We start from the raw sequence: 17,083 nt of genomic DNA, 5'->3' as shown, positions 1-17,083 counted from the left end.
ATGGAAATTTGAAACGACAAATACTATCTGGGATAAGTAAATACAGACAACGAGACTTGAGGAAAGATAACTTCTGCCCTGACGTGTTGTAAAGCTACAGGTATTGAGTCCCATGAAATCTGCCTCATCCCACAAACATAAAACCCTGGAAACCCTCAGTTCAGAAAGCCTTTTCTTCCAATTTGTCATCTTTTTATCTTGGCTCAGCTAAACACAAACACTTTTTTCCATTTGCCACTTGGCCGTTCCAGAGACCCACAGAAATTTCCCCCAGGCACCAAGCACAGCTAATCCTGCCCAAGCAAGTGTAGGGCTCATGCCCCAGCTGAGCCTTCCCAGAGCTGCCCCAGGAGGAGACAATTTATGCTGATGTCTAAATATTTCACGAATCTTTGGAGAGTAGTAAAACGAGGTACAATTATTTTGGCACTGTGCGATACAAATGTTGTGCCAGTGCCTTGCGAGGGATTTCCCTCTCAAAGGAAAACCCTTCCCTGTGGTTGTTCAGACAAGAACAGCCAGTCCTGTCTGCAAGTGCCCACGTCACTCTTTCTTTAAGGCAAAGTTAAGAGGTCTTGCTGGGATAGTGCAAAAGTGAGCCCATGACCAAGGGTTTAATAAGATCCTTTCAGCAGATCAGGCAAAGTGCTTTTCAGTGAGCCAGTTGAGCTACCCAGTGCTTTGGAGGTACTTCTTTTGGATTGTAGCAGGGCTTCTTTGGTCGTGGGTTTTTGCTCTTATTCCACTGAATAACTAAGCCCAGGTTCCTGGAAAGGCAGCACGAGCAGATGCAGTAGTCAGGATCTAGAAATATTTCAGAATTGGAACAGTGGAAAACACCACCACAGCAGGAAGTAGAAGCTGTATACTCGAGGCCTACCTTTGAGCACAAGGCAGGAAGCTCAAATGGTAGCTGACAGTAGAAAAGTTTGAAAGATTATCATGTCTGGGGTTTGCCAACCTAAATTGTCACAATAAATTGTGTGTATCAAATCTAGATAATCTGCACACAAAATCCAGGCCAAAGACAGAGAGATGTGTCTAAAAGAAAAGCTCAACCTCTTTAACTAGCTACAGTTTTTGCAATTTTTTTCTGCTCCTGGCTGACCCAGACTAACAAGGTTGGATGCTAGGTGGTTTCCCACCAGAAGTGCTGAAACCAGAGAAGACATGTTGCTGTGGTATTTCTAGCCCAGCATTTTCTGATCAAAGCCATCCATTCCAATTGTGAAGCAACAGTCTTGTGGTGAATGCTCCACTCTCTCACTCTGAGGCCATCCCACATCTCTGAAGTTAGGGAGGGCCCAAGCAGGAGCATCCTACTGGCTCCCTCAGGAATAAGAGACCTGAGGCTTGCTGGTCTTGATAGGACTTGGGGCGCTGAGTGTGCTGGCCATGCCATCCTGGTACTTCTGGATCTTTCCTGGTTTCTTGCTAGGGGAAGCTTGATGACCACACCTCCTGCTCTGGCCTCATGGTCAGAAATGCCAGAGGAAGGAAAAGGAAGGAAAAGGAAGGAAAAGGAAGGAAAAGAAGGAAAAGGAAGGAAAAGGAAGGAAAAGGAAGGAAAAAAAGGAAGGAAAAGGAAGGAAAAGGAAGGAAAAGGAAGGAAAAGGAAGGAAAGGAAGGAAAAGGAAGGAAAAGGAAGGAAAAGGAAGAAAAGGAAGGAAAAGGAAGGAAAAGGAAGGAAAAGGAAGGAAAAGGAAGGAAAGGAAGGAAAAGGAAGGAAAAGGAAGGAAGGAAGGAAAGGAGGAAAAGGAAGGAAAAGAAGGAAAAGGAAGGAAAAGGAAGGAAAAGGAAGGAAAAGGAAGGAAAAGGAAGGAAAAGGAAGGAAAGGAAGGAAAAGGAAGGAAAAGGAAGGAAAAGGAAGGAAAAGGAAGGAAAAGGAAGGAAAAGGAAGGAAAAGGAAGGAAAAAGGAAGGAAAAGGAAGGAAAAGGAAGGAAAAGGAAGGAAAAGGAAGGAAAAGGAAGGAAAGGAAGGAAGGAAAAGGAAGGGAAAAGGAAGGAAAAGGAAGGAAAAGGAAAGGAAAAGAAGGAAAAGGAAGGAAAAGGAAGGAAAAGGAAGGAAAAGGAAGAAAAGGAAGGAAAAGGAAGGAAAAGGAAGGAAAAGGAAGGAAAAGGAAGGAAAAGGAAGGAAAAGGAAGGAAAGGAAGGAAAAGGAAGGAAAAGGAAGGAAAAGGAAGGAAAAGGAAGGAAAAGGAAGGAAAAGGAATAGACAATTTCTCCTGAGAGCAAGAAGCAAAGAAAGGTAGGACTCCATGACTCACCAATGAAGACTGCACTGAATAGCTTTGTGATTACAGAGGCAGTTTAGCAACTGGCTCAAGGCCAAAAGATCAAATTTGCCTTCATCATTTGTCTCGCCAGTTGCTTTCAGGGGCAGGAGTTGGTGGAAATTTATCCACATCATCATTAACACTGCTCTCCCATTATGAGTTTTCACTAATTGTGGTAAGCCACTGGCCAAGAGCCGGGACAACACAGGCCAGACACAAATGCCAATAAAACAATCTGGTGCATAAAGCCACACTCCTACAGCACAGCTAAGGCACAGCCCCGCAGTCAGTCCCACATCTCATTACCCCCAGGCCAGAGACAGAGCCAGCCTAACGGATGCTGAATATTAATGGCTAATGAGCTAATGAATGCAATTAGTGCTAATTCAGTGACATTCAGAGAGAAGATGCTGAGGATTTGAAACATTATACTTACATTAATGCATCCTGACACACTGACAGTTTAGAGGATCGTTTCTATTAGCCTGTGAGTTTGCAAAGGAAACCTCCACCTCCTCTTTCTCCTGCGAGTCTCTCCTCCTTAATCCTTTTTCCAAGCATCCCAGGGACTGTGCAGATCAGCCACCATAAACAGGCAATTCTACTCCCTGCCACAGCTCTCTGTGATGGGCAGTGCATATGTGCAGCTGAAGGAGGGTTTTTTCTTCCTAGATCTCTTTCTTGCAGGCTCCTTTCAGTGTCAGCTCTCTTGCTCAGCTGTTTAGCATACTGCATTCAATTTTGATAGCTACTGCTTAGTGGTGCAAAGAAACCTCGCTGGTGCCACACCAACGATAGCTCAATCTCTCCCACCTCCACAGCTCTTCCCTCCCAGCGTCTGGAGAGGCGAGCTCCGCAGCGTGGAGAGAGGAGACTCAACTGCACACGCCACGGTGCTGCAGCAGCCAGGGCTGCGCGCCCACCGTGCAGCGCAGAGCCAGACCCTGCCCCGGCAGCACCCGGAGCTCACTGCCTACAGCTCTGCCAGCCAGAGCCTGACTGCTCGTGGGTGGAAGCTGCCTCCCTGGGAGGACACGGCTCCCCAGGGCCCTGGGAGCAGGGATGCTGCCTACTGCTAAGCTGGATGGCACTGTCATCCACAGTGCAGCCTTTTACCTGACAAAGCAGTGGTGCTTGAATTAAAGAGGTGGCACTACAGAACTTTTCACTCCAAGGGTTTGGTGGCACTTCCAATCTGCAGGCAGAGGAAGAGAGTATGAAACTAGAGCCAAGCTGGGACAATGAAATGTTTATACATATTAGTTGGACACAGTTTGTTCAGCTCTATCATGTTCAGGCCAGGGAGAGGATTCTTGCTCTCCTGTTTTAGAGTTCCCAGCTGAGTATGTCCAAGACAACTCAACATCTTGAGTCTGCTTTGATTTGTTATGCCTAAGAATTATCCAAGAAGGTGCAGTGGATGTCTGCACTGGATGTGGATATCAAGCCCAACAGGGCACTTGCCATGCCTACACTTGCCTTGCCATCTTCTACAGAGCACAGGCTGAGAACCAATACTAATACGAAGTAGGAAGCAGAGGCTTTCCAACACTGGAGGTCTCTGGGAGCAATCTAGCAGAGCCCAGGAGAGTTCCCCAGCACTGCAGCAGCACAAGGATATGTGCATATGAGAGGGGCATCCACCATGGTCACTGTGCTGTAGTGGCCCTCACAAATGGGCTGACACCCACAGCATTTCTCTTGCAAGGGCCCAGCAGCTGTAATGGATTTGTCCAGCTCTTCTGGTGCTCCTCCAGGCTGTGCCAGTTCTGTCTCTGCTGCTGAGGACAGTACCAGGTCCACAGCAGCTACTCTGGACCCCGTACCTCATCAGCCACAGAGCTTTTGAGAAAGCCTGGGCTCAAACACATGCTCACATTAAAGAGGAGAGGCAGTGGAAACACAGGTGGATTAAGGACAGGATCCACAGACCTACCAAGTACCTTGGTCCTTGCAAACATTACACTGTTGCCTAATCCCATGGGACCCAAGACTCCTTTTTTTCCCACCACACATGAAGGTTCAGTCTGCTCACTTTTATGTTCTTAAAACGTGTTCATAAACAACCTCAGACACTTCAGGACTCTGAAATCCTGAGACATGAGGTAAATTCTCTATGTCTAACCCAAAAACACACCTGAGAGTCACAAAACATCTTTGTGCATCCTATCTAAATGGCCTAGCAAGAGTTTCCTCTGGAAGCCTGTGGTGCAGCAGACCCTGAGCCAGAACTCCCCATGTCCCATGTAATTACCAAAATATAGCTATTTTCATCCTGTATTTCTGCAACTGCACATCCCAAACCCACAGTGACCAAACCAGCTCCCTGCCTAGATTTCTATCAAGCATGGAGATTTAGACTATTAGAACCTCCCTACCAGCAGCCGGCTGGGAATTAAACTTGATCAAGCCAAAAATAACCTGATGCTCAGGCAGTAAAAACAATTAGCACTCAGCCACCACAGCAGCAGAATACAGCGGCTGCTCCTGCTCTGTCTGGCACAGTCTGTACCCCCTAAGCAACACGGAGACTTCAGATTTCTCACCTGTAACAAGCCAGGTGCACAGGACTCTGTTCCTACATAAACACCAGCCCTTTCAGCACAGAAGGCTCTTTGCAATACCAGCAGGAAGCATGTCTTGACAGAGGCTCATCCCCAGCCCTGCCACAGCCCCTCAAACAACTCTAAAAGGCACAGGGAGCTGCTTCCTCAAGCAACTCTAAAAGGCACAGGGAGACTGTCATCCCTAGGGAATACCTACAAGCCTGGGCAGTAGATTCCCTGCCCCTAAATTATGAAAATGCAAAGCAAGATCCTTAGGTCAAAGGACATCTTTACTGGTGCCTCCATCTTTACTAGTGCTTCCATCTTTACTGGTGCCTCCAGACCATCTCCCAAACCATCTGCAATGCACCAAGAGCCTCAGGCCCATCTAAAGCTCACCCTTCAGGCTGACCACATCTCATGGCCAGACACCATTGGATGGGCTTTCCAAAGCTGTTTGTGAGAGGTGCAGAGCTGCCTGTGACCATGAAGCCTCCACTTGCAAGGCAGTGGCACCCAGTGCCTACAGCAGCTCTGGCAACCTCAGACCTAATGGATACGGCCAGCATCACCCCTCAACAGGGGACAAGGAGTCCTCTGCAGCCTGCTGGGGAAGAAAGAGTTAACTTGCATTGTTTACTCAGTCACCACTTCATGCAAAAAAGGACATCCAAAGTCTGCTCAGCCTTTTCCATGCATCCTCTCCTCTGTCTGCTTCAGGGTTGCTTTAGCCCAAGCAGGCTCAGCCCCTGCACCCTCCTGCACACTGTTCCTCTGCAGCCCCTGGGTGCAGCAGCTCCTGCCCCCAAGCTCCCTGGGGCTGTACAAACATCCTGCCCCAAGAAGAACCACTGTTGGCTATATCCCACAGCATCGGGGAGGTACAGCCCATCTCCGGGATTTTATTGCCCATAGGTTTCAAATTTCCTTTTGCAGAGAGCACAGGAAAGTTTCTGTCTGTGTTGCAGGATGTGTTATACAGCAATCAAAACCTGTAAAGTGCTCAGTTCCCCCAGAACAGGATAAAAAAGCTCTGTTGCTCTACTAGTTTCTCAGATGGGAGCTATAATTAAACACAGCAACCTCTCTCCTGCTGGCCTGCCAAGCACCACCTGCAGCAACTCACTGACCCCTCTGTGCAAGCCTGTGCAGCACCTCAGGGGAGAAATGCTTGTCTGCCTCTCACAGCAGCTGGCAGGGCAGCCTGTGACATGCTGCATGTGCTTGGGCTCCCCATGGGTGCCCAGCTGGACACCTGGCCCCACCATGGCCCCTCTGTATGGGCTCAGGGGGCCGCTGCCACGGGGGACAAACAGATTTCACCCTTCAGCTACCACACACGTGCACTCACACCGCATGTGCAAGCCTGGCCACGCCACCCTGCCTCCTCAAGCAGCCCATCCCTGGCTGCTGAGGTGTGTTTTGGCTGCAAATACAAAGGATGTAAGGTACAAGCACAACGGTGTACAACAGCTGCTTCAGCAGCTCTCATCTGTGTTACTTACATAAAAGTCCACCCCCTGCATCATCTTCTCTCTGCCACCGAGGCTCTCAGCCCAGCCAGCCACAGCAATCCATCACCTCAAAGCTGCCCTAGCTCTCCCCAAAGGCTCTGGCTGCCACCTCCCCACCCAGCCCCTTGCTGTCTCAACAGATGGCCACAACCAAGCAGTTAAGTTTCCCAGGAAGCTGGGAGGATGGAGAGAGAGATAGGGAAGTAGGACATACTAGGATCGGGTACTGTTTTTCTTTAAAGGCATTAAAAGAGGAGAATTCCTCTTTGATTCCCAGCTGCCTTAGACAGGTGTTTGTGAGAGACAGCCCCAGAAGCTTAAGAGGCCATCTGTCCTGCAGACGATTTCTACAGGGAAACATTAGAAGGAAAAATAAAACCCATATGCACACACACAGAAACACACACAAAAAAAACCAACCCACCCAAGTAAATCAACCCTTCCTACTGAAAAAGAGCAGCTTAAAAAGCTAGGAAAGCCCTTCCACCAAACAGGGTAATACAAGCCAGTTTTACAGGAACTACGATGCAATTGCATTTCATCTCCTCTGCCTTGCACCTGAGGTATAGCAGAGGCTCAAAGGAACTCTATGGAAAGACCCTGGGAGGAGCAGGGAGGAGTCCATACATACAGTGCCTATCCACAACACTGCTGGACACTGAACCTTCACACTAACATGGAGCTTCTTGGCACTTCTTTTCCTGACAACCTCAGACGTCCCCAAATTTTCTTTCTACTGTGTCCCCAAGCACCTGACAAGAGACTTTCATAAATGCTCTGGGAAGCCAATGCTCTTTATTCTCAACAATTCCCTGCACCTCTGTCCTTTTCCAGAACACAAAAGAAAATTGTTAAGAAACTATAATTTGGGACATTAAGTTCTCTGAGCCACATACAGGCACAACATCCATCTGTATACTGTCACTGAAATAGTGATTTCAAAGCCATTTTCGATGAATTCCCTCCCCAAAGACAATAATCTACACCTCCAGCAACATTAGTTCTCTATCTGCAGTCCTGGGACTTACTCAGCACAATGCAACCACTGTGATTTATTCACTCTCAACATGTCTACAACCATGAAATGGAAGATGAAATTAGCCTGTTCCGCTCCAGAACCGCAAAAGCAGATTCCCAACCAGTTTCATGGACCAATTTGCAGCCCCAGCCTGAGAACAACTCCTGCAGGACAGCCCAACAGCATCAGATTATTTTATTCCATTTGTGTAGAAAACAAAGAGTTTCTCATCTCCATAGTCTGTCATGATATGACCAGATGTGCAGTCTAGGCAAACACAATAGGGAGGAAAAAGGGCAGACGAATAAATTTGCATTAATCAGGAAGATTGCCTTTTGGTCTAGCCAGGATATTTCTTGAGTCCCAGGCACATAGGCACTCATAGGACTCACACCTCTCATTGTACAAGCAATAAAGTTTCCTTCCATGACACAGAAGTTCTGTAGATCCAGCCTGATATGAAATGGCCCAAGCAACTAACAACCCTGTTATAGAGCATTTCCCATACACATGGTTACATCTTCATCCTAGATAAAATAATAAAGGTTTACTATTTATATAAATACATTTAATTTATAAACAATGTTATATATTAATAAAGCAAAAATAAATGTACATATATATATATATATATATATATGTATTTGTACATGAAGGTACGTATATAAATATATATTATATATACACACACAAATCAGAGACATGAGTTGATTTGTGTGCACTTATTTTGGGTCCCACTGCATGATCTCTTGACTGATTAGTAAAGAGAATTCAGACCACCAGACCAACCATGTATGTTGGCGTTCACCTGTATTTTGGTCTCAAGGGTGAGAGGAGCAGCTTGTGCCAGACTCCTTCCTGGGAGATGTCATCTGGAGTCTCAACTCCTGCTTCTAGGTCAACCATTTACTGCCCTGAAGACTGATACCACCTGTGACCTCTCAGCCTTGGACTACCACCCACACACCACTCGGACCCATCACTGCAGCTTGGGAACACCTTCTCACATCTCCCCTAATAATTTGCCAACATTTCCTGTTCATTTATACACAATTAGAACTCTGGGTTTATTGCTCCCTCATGGCTCCTTAGACATTAAATAAACCCAGACATGCAGACAGGCTCAGGGAGTTGCTTAGCAAAAACATGATGAAGAAGGCCTCCCAACAAAACACATACTTCAACTACTTGATAGCCCATCCCAACTTGGCAAAAATCTCCCTCTGACACCTTAGCAGTTTCTATAGCAACAGGTTACTGCTAAAAATGTCAGATGCAAAATTCCCCATGTTGGGCAAACAGGAGCTAGGAGGACAGATTTAGAAGAGGAAAACTTCTAAATAGCTGCTGCCAGAGCTAGCACAAGCTCTGCTAATTCACAAGTTGGTGGTGAAACAACTTGAAAGAAACTTCTAGCAACCCACTAGAGGGGGAACACATGGTGCACAGGGACACCTCTGTGGAGCACTGTTCCACAGCATCCCTCAGAACGAGGAGGAGCCACGAGTATCCCCCTCTCCTGCAATGAGGCACTTGAAAGTGAAACCAGCTGTTTTTAGGAACAGAACTACAGCACAGCATGCAGAATAGGAAACCTGAAAGCCAAACTATTAGATTATAGGTTTGGTAGTACTGCTGCTCCTTCCATAAAAATCCAGACTGGGTCATTAAACCTCTGAGAGCTTAGTTTTCCCAGATGCATATGAAAAGTAAATCTACCACAGATCATACAGCTTACGTGCAGCAGGTGAGACATCTTACAAACAACAGCCCAGCCACTGTACCCCACCAGTGCCGGGTCGTGACACCTCAGCCTGCACTGTGGACTCCTGAGTCGCACTTGGTTCATGTCAGAACATGTCAGAAGCAGAAATGCCCTTCCTGGCCTGACTAACAACCAGCTTAGCATGAAATTGATTTTTTCTTTCTGTCTTCATTCACTGCTGGTGGGAGAAAGCACTGTGGAAAGCTTGGGGTGAACGTCACATAGATATTGCCTTTACGCACACCAGAAACTCTCAGAAGGTTCTCGTGGTCACATTAAACACAGATGCAGAAAATCAAAGCAGCCACAGCTCAGCAGAGAGCTGCACAGGGGAGGAAGGCGGAAGGAAGCCCACCACACTAACAACAAGTGACTTTATTTGCCAGTGTGGTTCTCAAGTCAGAGGCTTGAAGAACTCAAAGGCTTTCCCTAGGAACATAGCACCCACCCCTCTGGAACTCACCCACCCGACTTTGCTTTTATGTGCTGCTGAGTCAGGGGAAAACTGCATGCAGCCATGTATGTGGATGTGCACGTGTTTGTTTATGCATGAGCTGTCAAGCCCCCAATTATGCACAGATCAACAAGGCTCTTTGAATTCCCCGACTGTGAAGTGCGTGACATTTAATCTGAGCCCTCCTTTCAGATTTCATATCGTGCATTATCAACAATGGCTATTCAGCACACAAGTACCCTTTAGAAAGCTTTCATCAGAAAAAAGAACTCATATAAAGGAGATTGAAAGAGACAATGTCTCCAATGCATGACAGGTTCTCCAGCTTCCGCAAAAGACCGGTGTATGTGTACTGTGAAGAGCACACACAAAGTCAATCTGCCCCCAGCCCAGAGTAAAAGCACTTCATGGGTGGAGAGAATGAAGTTTGGAAGCATCAACTATAACCTGAATCTGTACATCTCGTCTTTTAGGCTCCCTCGGAAATAGGCAGGGTGAGCCAACCCCCAGAGGTGCCCATTCTAGGACAAGATGCATTATCCCCTGCAATGGTTCACCTCTTTCCATATACCACAGGAGGAGTCTGGATGATGAGCATGACTAACTTTTGATTGCTTTTATATGGATGGACAAGATCAAGATCCTTGCAGAGAACTTTTCACTTCCTGATCCTAGGCAAACCCTGTATGATTTTTGCCCATCTTACAGCATGGAGCCACACTTTGGGATTATGAAAAAGCTGGACAACAACATGCCAGAAGAGGTATGGAGATGCTATGTCCTATAGTCACAGCCACAAAGGACCCACATCAGCCCAAGGAACTAAAGCAAGATGTCTCTTTCCATAGCAGAGAGGAGGCAAAGGGGTGGACACCAGTATGTGGCATGAACAGCCGGGGTGACAAAGGATATCTTGAGAACTGAGAGGTCCTGCAGGAGCTCTCTCCATCTTGCCTGGCACATGCAAGAGAAGTCTTAGGAAAAAAATGTTAAAGGTAGTACTGACTACTTCTTCTCCTTACTTTTGTTTGATTCCTCTACCCCCAGGGACAAGGAGGCAACAGAGAGATTCAGGCAGCCAAATGATAGCAGCATCAGTGCTGACAAATCAAGGTCTCAAGTAACCATGGAAAACACAGCATTGCCAGATGTCTCATCTCTACTATCAAAGGTGGTTTAAGTCTCAGACACTTGGGTACAACAAGTTCCAGTAATATCAGGATCATCCATCAGGACTCTGTGCGTGTGTGTGTATACACACACGGTGCCTTGCTACTGTGCTTGTGTTTATATACATCTGTCTACAAACATACAGCACAGATCCTGCTTAGAAGAGCTCATGACATAGAAGTGTCAGGTTTTAGTCAACACCTTCCCTTGTAATGTCATTTCCATGCAGCCAGGGCTCTGAGGGTTTCAGGTAGGCCTCTTCTCCCCCATGTCCTTTGACTAATGACAGGCACTTGGTTTGCATGGTGATGTGATGCAGGGAATAAATTGGCTGGAGGGGATAAGCTCAACTGCTTTATTATTTCTCCATCCATCAACTCTCAATGCATCCTGCTTGTCCAGAGATTTACACAGTGGATGTTGTCACAGTTCATGGAAGGGATTGGAAGAATTCCCGATGGGTTTTTGCCAGCAGACAAGGCAAGAACACCCCAAGGAGAAAACGGCTGCACTGGGCAGAGCAGTAGGGCAGGAGGGTGGAAGGATGCACCATAGGTGCCTGCTGTTCAGAAGCACACCAGATCTCTGGTTAGCACTTACAGAGACTCCACCAGCAATGCTGATATCAAAGTCAGCTAAATTTTACTCTCACTTTACCATGAAAACAACCTGAGAAAACACAGACCGATGGTCTAAATTCTTTGGTCCTGTTCAGTGCAACCTTTGACTCCTGGTAGATTTCTGCTTTCTGTGGAGTAATGCTTGGATGATCTTTATTGGTATTGAGCAGCTTCTACATAAACTTTTCTTCCTAGGCCACAAAGAAAATGTTGGGGAAAAGCCAATGCCACCCAACTCCCCTGGATTCAGTATTGTGGTTTTTGAATTTCCCTCTCCCTCTACAAGGAGGCAGCTCATGTTTATACCAAATATATACTTGGAATACACCAAACTTGGAATACACCAAACATCTACCGTGAATGGCATGCCAGGCAGCTAAAATTAAATGTCCAACAGAAAGACTAAGAGGGACTTAAAACCATGGACCTTTAAGATATCTTATTTCTTCAGAAAATAGCCTGCTTCCTGGAGCTCTGCCTAAGACTGGCAATACAGTCCTCCATTTCCACAACACAGTCCTTCCTGAGAACTCCATAAAACATGGCAGAGTGTCTGCACCCAGGCTGTGCTCCAGCATTGCCCACTCATCTCTCACAGCTTTGCAGCTACACAGTATGGGGCACTAGTGAGGCTGCTGCCTGGCTGGGTGCATGCCATGCACAGCAAGGCAGGACCAGACAGCCAGGAAGGCTGAACTAAAGGCACCTTCTTGGCTGTCAGGAAGGATTGGAAGCACAGATGTCCGTGGGAATCTGCCTGCTCTTTGTCACATCCATCTCCATCTGCAGCAGCCCTAGCTGGAAGCCCAGAAAGAAACTGCAGCAACCAACAAGGGCTGGGATTATCTTAGGGCTCAGCAGTGGAATTCCTGGAACAACATCTGTTGGCTGAAAGAGCTTCTCAAGTCTTTATAGGACCACAAGCATCCGACACCAGAGGTTTCTGTTTCACTCAGAAGGCGGCGCCACCACAAAAAGTGCTTGTGCTGCCATCGTGGGTTACTGAATGAACAGGTACTCAGACAAAAACACCATCTGAGTCACCCATGAAGTTTCCTGAAGACTTGTGGGTTTTCTCTGCAGGTCTCTTTTTTTGGCTGCTGACACAGACTCAAACTGTTTACTTTCTCAACCCAGGCAGGATACAGCTAAAAACAAGAGGGTTGCAAGCCTTTGTGTGCTGCTCTGCCTGCACCTGCCCCTCTGGGCCATGCAGTCAAAGTGCTGCTGCCTAATTTTAGTACCAAAAGGAGGGATTCCTCCCTCTCTGGTTTGCGGCAGCAGGCAGCTGCAGAGGGGACTGCACACTAATCTCCCTCTAAAATACAGAACCCCTTCAAATAAATAATTAGGTGGCCAGTGTTATCTGACACTCCCCTGTGTGCATCTCCCACTACACCAACTTATCCTATAATGCCACTCCTCAGGAGACCGGACTAGTGAACCGCGGATTTATTCCTAACTGCTTTTCTCCCCATGCTCTCCTCTGTGCCTCTGACTTAAATTATGTTAATCCAAATCCCTAACAAAAACATCTAGGAAACTCTGCATCAATGGAGCCAGCTACCAGTCCCTATGCTTAGGCTTCTGATTTTGGCCCCTTAGGTTCAGAAAGTGAGCACATGGTTCCTGACCACCAACATCAGCAGAAGCTGCTCAACCTTCAGCACTAGACCCAACTACAATGGTTTTGATAATTTCCCTGTTGTGGTGATGGATCTCTCCTCCCTAAAATGAGAGCAGCAGTCAGTATAAATCTGCAGCAGAGCTTTCTTACAGACTCTGGTCCTTGATTTTGCCCTGTAAGATGATCTGGGTAAGGGTCCAAACAAAGTCTGATATAAATGAGTCAGGTACAGCCTAGGCAAGGGCTTCACCATCAAAACCAGAGCACAAATATGCTCAAAAAGTTCTTACTTTGCATACAGAGGGATAGAAAGACATTTACAGATTTAGGTAATTGGAGCATATACGCACTGCTCAGAATGAGGATGAGAGACTTATGCATATTGTGAAACCCAGAAGGAAAGTTTGCTACTGGGGTTTCACCAGAGGCCTGGGAGGCAGAGCTGTGGGGCCAGCACTGTGTGGTGGGCCTTCCAGTAAAACCCTGTGCACATCCAAGCCTCTTCTTGTCCATCTGTCATCCAGGGTCAGCCACACTAACCAGCACCACAGATGGGCACTGAAACACATGGAGATGCACTAAACCTTGCAGATAACACAACTTCACTAACAGAAGAAGACCAAGAAGGCCAGAGAGTCATTTATCATTTGTAAACTCTCAAGAGTGTCTTTGGTTATAGCTGGATTTCTTTTTTAACATCTTTTAGCATCTTGAGCAAGAACTTTTCGAACATGGAGTGAACTCATGCTCGCCTGTGATCTCCAGGACAGCACCAAACCCATATTTTCCAAGGGAAGGCAGAAAGCAATGCGAACAGGGAACACCTGGTCGCCTCTTAAGTGTTATTTTTCCTGCTCTGGAAAAAATCCAAATGTATTTTGTGGCCAGCATTGAGTCTTTTCCTCCCAAGACTTATTTTCACATTCCTACATCAAAAATACAAAACCCAGAAGATCTACGTTCTATAAATAATGTCCCAATAGTGCCAAGGTCACCAAGCCGTTCCCTCTGGCACCAGGCCAGAAGTCAAACATAAACAATCTCAACATCTTTCTGGTTCACGTGTGCTTTTATCCTGTGCCAAGGGAAAGCTTGTAGCCAAAAACGTAGCACTAAGAAGACAGACACCCCCACCTCATGCACAGCTCCACCCAGGTCAACACGCAGCCTCCTGGGCAGCCCGGTGGGAAGGCAGCCAGTCCTGCCTGCGTCAGAGGGACGTACACTTTGTGTTCTAATGCCATTTAGCAGTTTTCACCAGAAATTTGGGGGCTTACTGGGCGAGGACCAAGCACACACTTCGCACAGAACATTTCATGATCCAAACAGCTCAAAGTGATATTTGTAACAAGCCTGTGGTACCATCCCTCCCAGCCCCGACTATTCAACATGGTGACCTTCAGAGAGCTGCAGGACCAGTGAACGCCAGCTGCAGATGTACTCCTGGCATTTTGCACGCTTCAGCACTCAATGCTCAATGAGAACAATAGGAAAACATTTCCCTTTGGATCACACCCCAGCTTCCAAGCAGCTCCAAACGGACTGAAAACCTCAGGGGAGGGCATGTCTGTGGCTTGTTCTCCAAGAGATCAATGGCCACCCTAAGCCTCACCTTGCTGTGCATCTTTGGAGATGCTCTTCTGTTCATATCTTAACAATAAAACCACTACAATAAAAACTACAGGCCCACAAGCAGAAAGGACCAACTTCTCTTGAGGCTGTAGAGCAGAGCTCACCTTCTCAGCCTCCTGGCTGGGACAACCACCTACCCATGGGAGACCTCCCTTCACCTTGCTCTGCTCTGCAGTTGAAGAACAAGAACACACATATACTAAAGCAACCAAGTGCCCCCTTTTCTCAGCTGCCATCAGTATCCAGCCCCTCACTGCTGAGAGCACCAGGACACCACAGGTTCATGGTGTCCCTCACACTCTGCTGTGCACTCATCAGGTGCATATTTATGCAAACTAGTTGAGACAAGGCTAGGGCTAGTTGAGGTGCTTTCATGCTGAGTCTTAAGACCTTGTTTATTTTGGGGTTTTGCCAAAACCTTTCTTAGGAGATTTCCTCCCTGGGCAGACTCCCCTGCTTGAACTGTAACTACTATTTATTTGTTTAAAAATCACTTTCCTCATCCACAGGCCCTGAATGCCCTTATTCAGCAGACTGCTCTACTGCAGACAGAGTTACTGAACAAGTTATTTATGCCAAGTCCAGAATAGCCAGTGCTCTTGCACACTCTGTAGTTTCTCATGGCTAGCTGTGCTAGTGGTACCCTAATGTCAACAAGGCTTTGGTTGCTGCTGGCATTTGTAACTCCCAGCCTTTGCAGACTGAGGGGATTAAATGGTACCAATTTAATCATTAGCAGCCCTGATTCTCAGGCAGCTGCAAGAGGGTCAGGTTCCTTGCTCAGGTAAGAAAAAGGCTCACTGAACTCCAACTCCAAGCAGCGCTGAGGCAGGGCAAGGAGCAGGTGCTGAATAAGGCGCTGCTTCTTGTTCAGCCTGGTTTACTCAGTCGGAACTGAACTCAACAGAGAAGCCTAATAGCTGCTGCTCTAGACAAAGCTGCCCAGATGGGACAGCCAGACCCTGTAAGAGGCATTGCAGACCACTCAGCACGCAGGAATGTGCAAGCTCTGGCGGGGATGCATAGCCCGCTGAGAACTGGCTTTCCTCACCTTCCCCTCTGTGATGGCCGGGGGTCTGTCCCGGCTCCCTCCCGCATCGTGGCTCCCGCCCCCTGCCCCTCTCCCTCCATCCCCCCCAAGCAGCTCGCCGTCCACCATGGCCATGCCCTCCTTGCGGCCAGGGCTCCCGAGCACACCCACGGGATTGCATCCCACGGGGAGCACAGCTGTGCTACCTTCCCTCATCCCACCCCACGCTCAGCCACCGAGGCTGACCCCCTAGCCAGGACTCAGCCTCCCCTTTCAGGCACCTGAAGTACTCATCTGGGGACCGTGGTTCTCCGGTGACGCTTCCCGAATGGGCGGAAAGGAACGGAGCACTTCCAGGAAAGAAGTGACATCGGACCCCTGCCTCTGAGTCGAGTAACAGCCAGGGGAAAGCCCTCGTCACAAAGCCAAGGGACCGCCTGCGCGTCACCTCGGCACGGCTGCTGTCCCTCCAACGCTCGGAGCAACCTGCCACCCTCCCACCAGGATACAACGCTCCACCACCTCCTCCTCCACCCATCCTACCCGGATCGGGCACGGTCCCATCGCAGCCAGCACAAGGGCTGATTCCTCTCCTTAAGCCCCTGTCCGTCCGTCGGTCCATCCATCCCTCCCCCGTCCCTGCTGACTGCGAGGGGAAGCGGGGCCGGCTGCCAGCACCGGGCTCCCGCGGGGCGCAGCAGCGGCGTCCGCGCTCCCGTTCCCCGGGACCCCGAGGGGCGGCGGGGAAAGTCCGCGGCGCGGGGGGACGCGCACAGCACTCACCGCCCTAGCGCAGGTCCCGGCGGCGGGGGACAGTCCCGAGGGCTCGGCTCTGCTGCCCCATGGGCAGAGCGGTCCGGGGGCGGCCGCGGCGCCGCGCAGCCCGCAGGCGGCCAGACTGAGCCCGGCCCCCGCGCGGCGCCGCCTTTACCGCGCCCGCCCGCCCCGCCCGCGCCGGCCCACGGCGGGCGGGACCCGCCACCGCCACCGCCCGACGGGGTGGCCTCGCCGCCCGGCCCGGGCCGGCCCCGCGCAGGAGCGCTGCGTTACCTGCGGGCTGCGCTGGGTCCCGTGTGCCTTCTGTGCAGGTTACGCGTGGGCCACCTGTGACCGCATCTTGACGCGTGGGAACAAAGAGCGGCGTCCGGGGCCGGGTTCCTGCGGGGGAAGGAGGGGCGGGGGCATTCATGGAAAAAATCCCATGGGAGAAACAAAAGGCTCCTGTCCCACCCGGCCCGTCGGGGAGCTGCCGGAGGGGGTCACACCGCTTCATGTCCGACGGGTTGGAGCTACCGAGGGTCGGCAGCGGCACTGTCCCGGTCCTTCTCTGCGGTACAAGTGGGGCCTCGATCGTGCTGGTCACGGCCGCGTGGTTTCGAGGACTGCTTTACGATTCCCTGAGAAAGGCAAAAAGGAATAAACGTGGGCGCA

The 17,083-nt window shown here is 49.0% G+C and overlaps 1 protein-coding gene across 5 annotated transcripts in view; it reads right to left on the bottom strand.

Annotated features, from left to right (window-relative positions):
- The window catches only part of TP53I11 (tumor protein p53 inducible protein 11), a 24,782-nt gene extending 7,950 nt beyond the window's left edge, over positions 1 to 16,832 (bottom strand). Inside the window, exon 1 of one of the 5 annotated variants that reach the window (XM_071427571.1) lies at positions 16,703 to 16,832. The gene's annotated coding sequence lies outside the window, so the exon portion shown is untranslated. Of the gene's footprint in view, positions 1 to 2,712; positions 3,045 to 15,933; positions 16,063 to 16,195; positions 16,220 to 16,435; positions 16,594 to 16,702 lie in introns of those variants that run through there. The other 4 variants (XM_071427569.1, XM_071427573.1, XM_071427572.1 and 1 more) reach the window with 4 other exon arrangements.
- Between the last annotated feature and the right edge of the window lie 251 nt (positions 16,833 to 17,083).

The sequence above is a fragment of the Agelaius tricolor genome, unplaced genomic scaffold (assembly GCF_023055355.1).
Source record: "Agelaius tricolor isolate 1412-34295 unplaced genomic scaffold, bAgeTri1.0.p SCAF_5, whole genome shotgun sequence".
Lineage (NCBI taxonomy): Eukaryota > Metazoa > Chordata > Aves > Passeriformes > Icteridae > Agelaius > Agelaius tricolor.
Note: the sequence above shows the minus strand (reverse complement) of the source record. Positions and strands in the feature narration are given on the sequence as shown.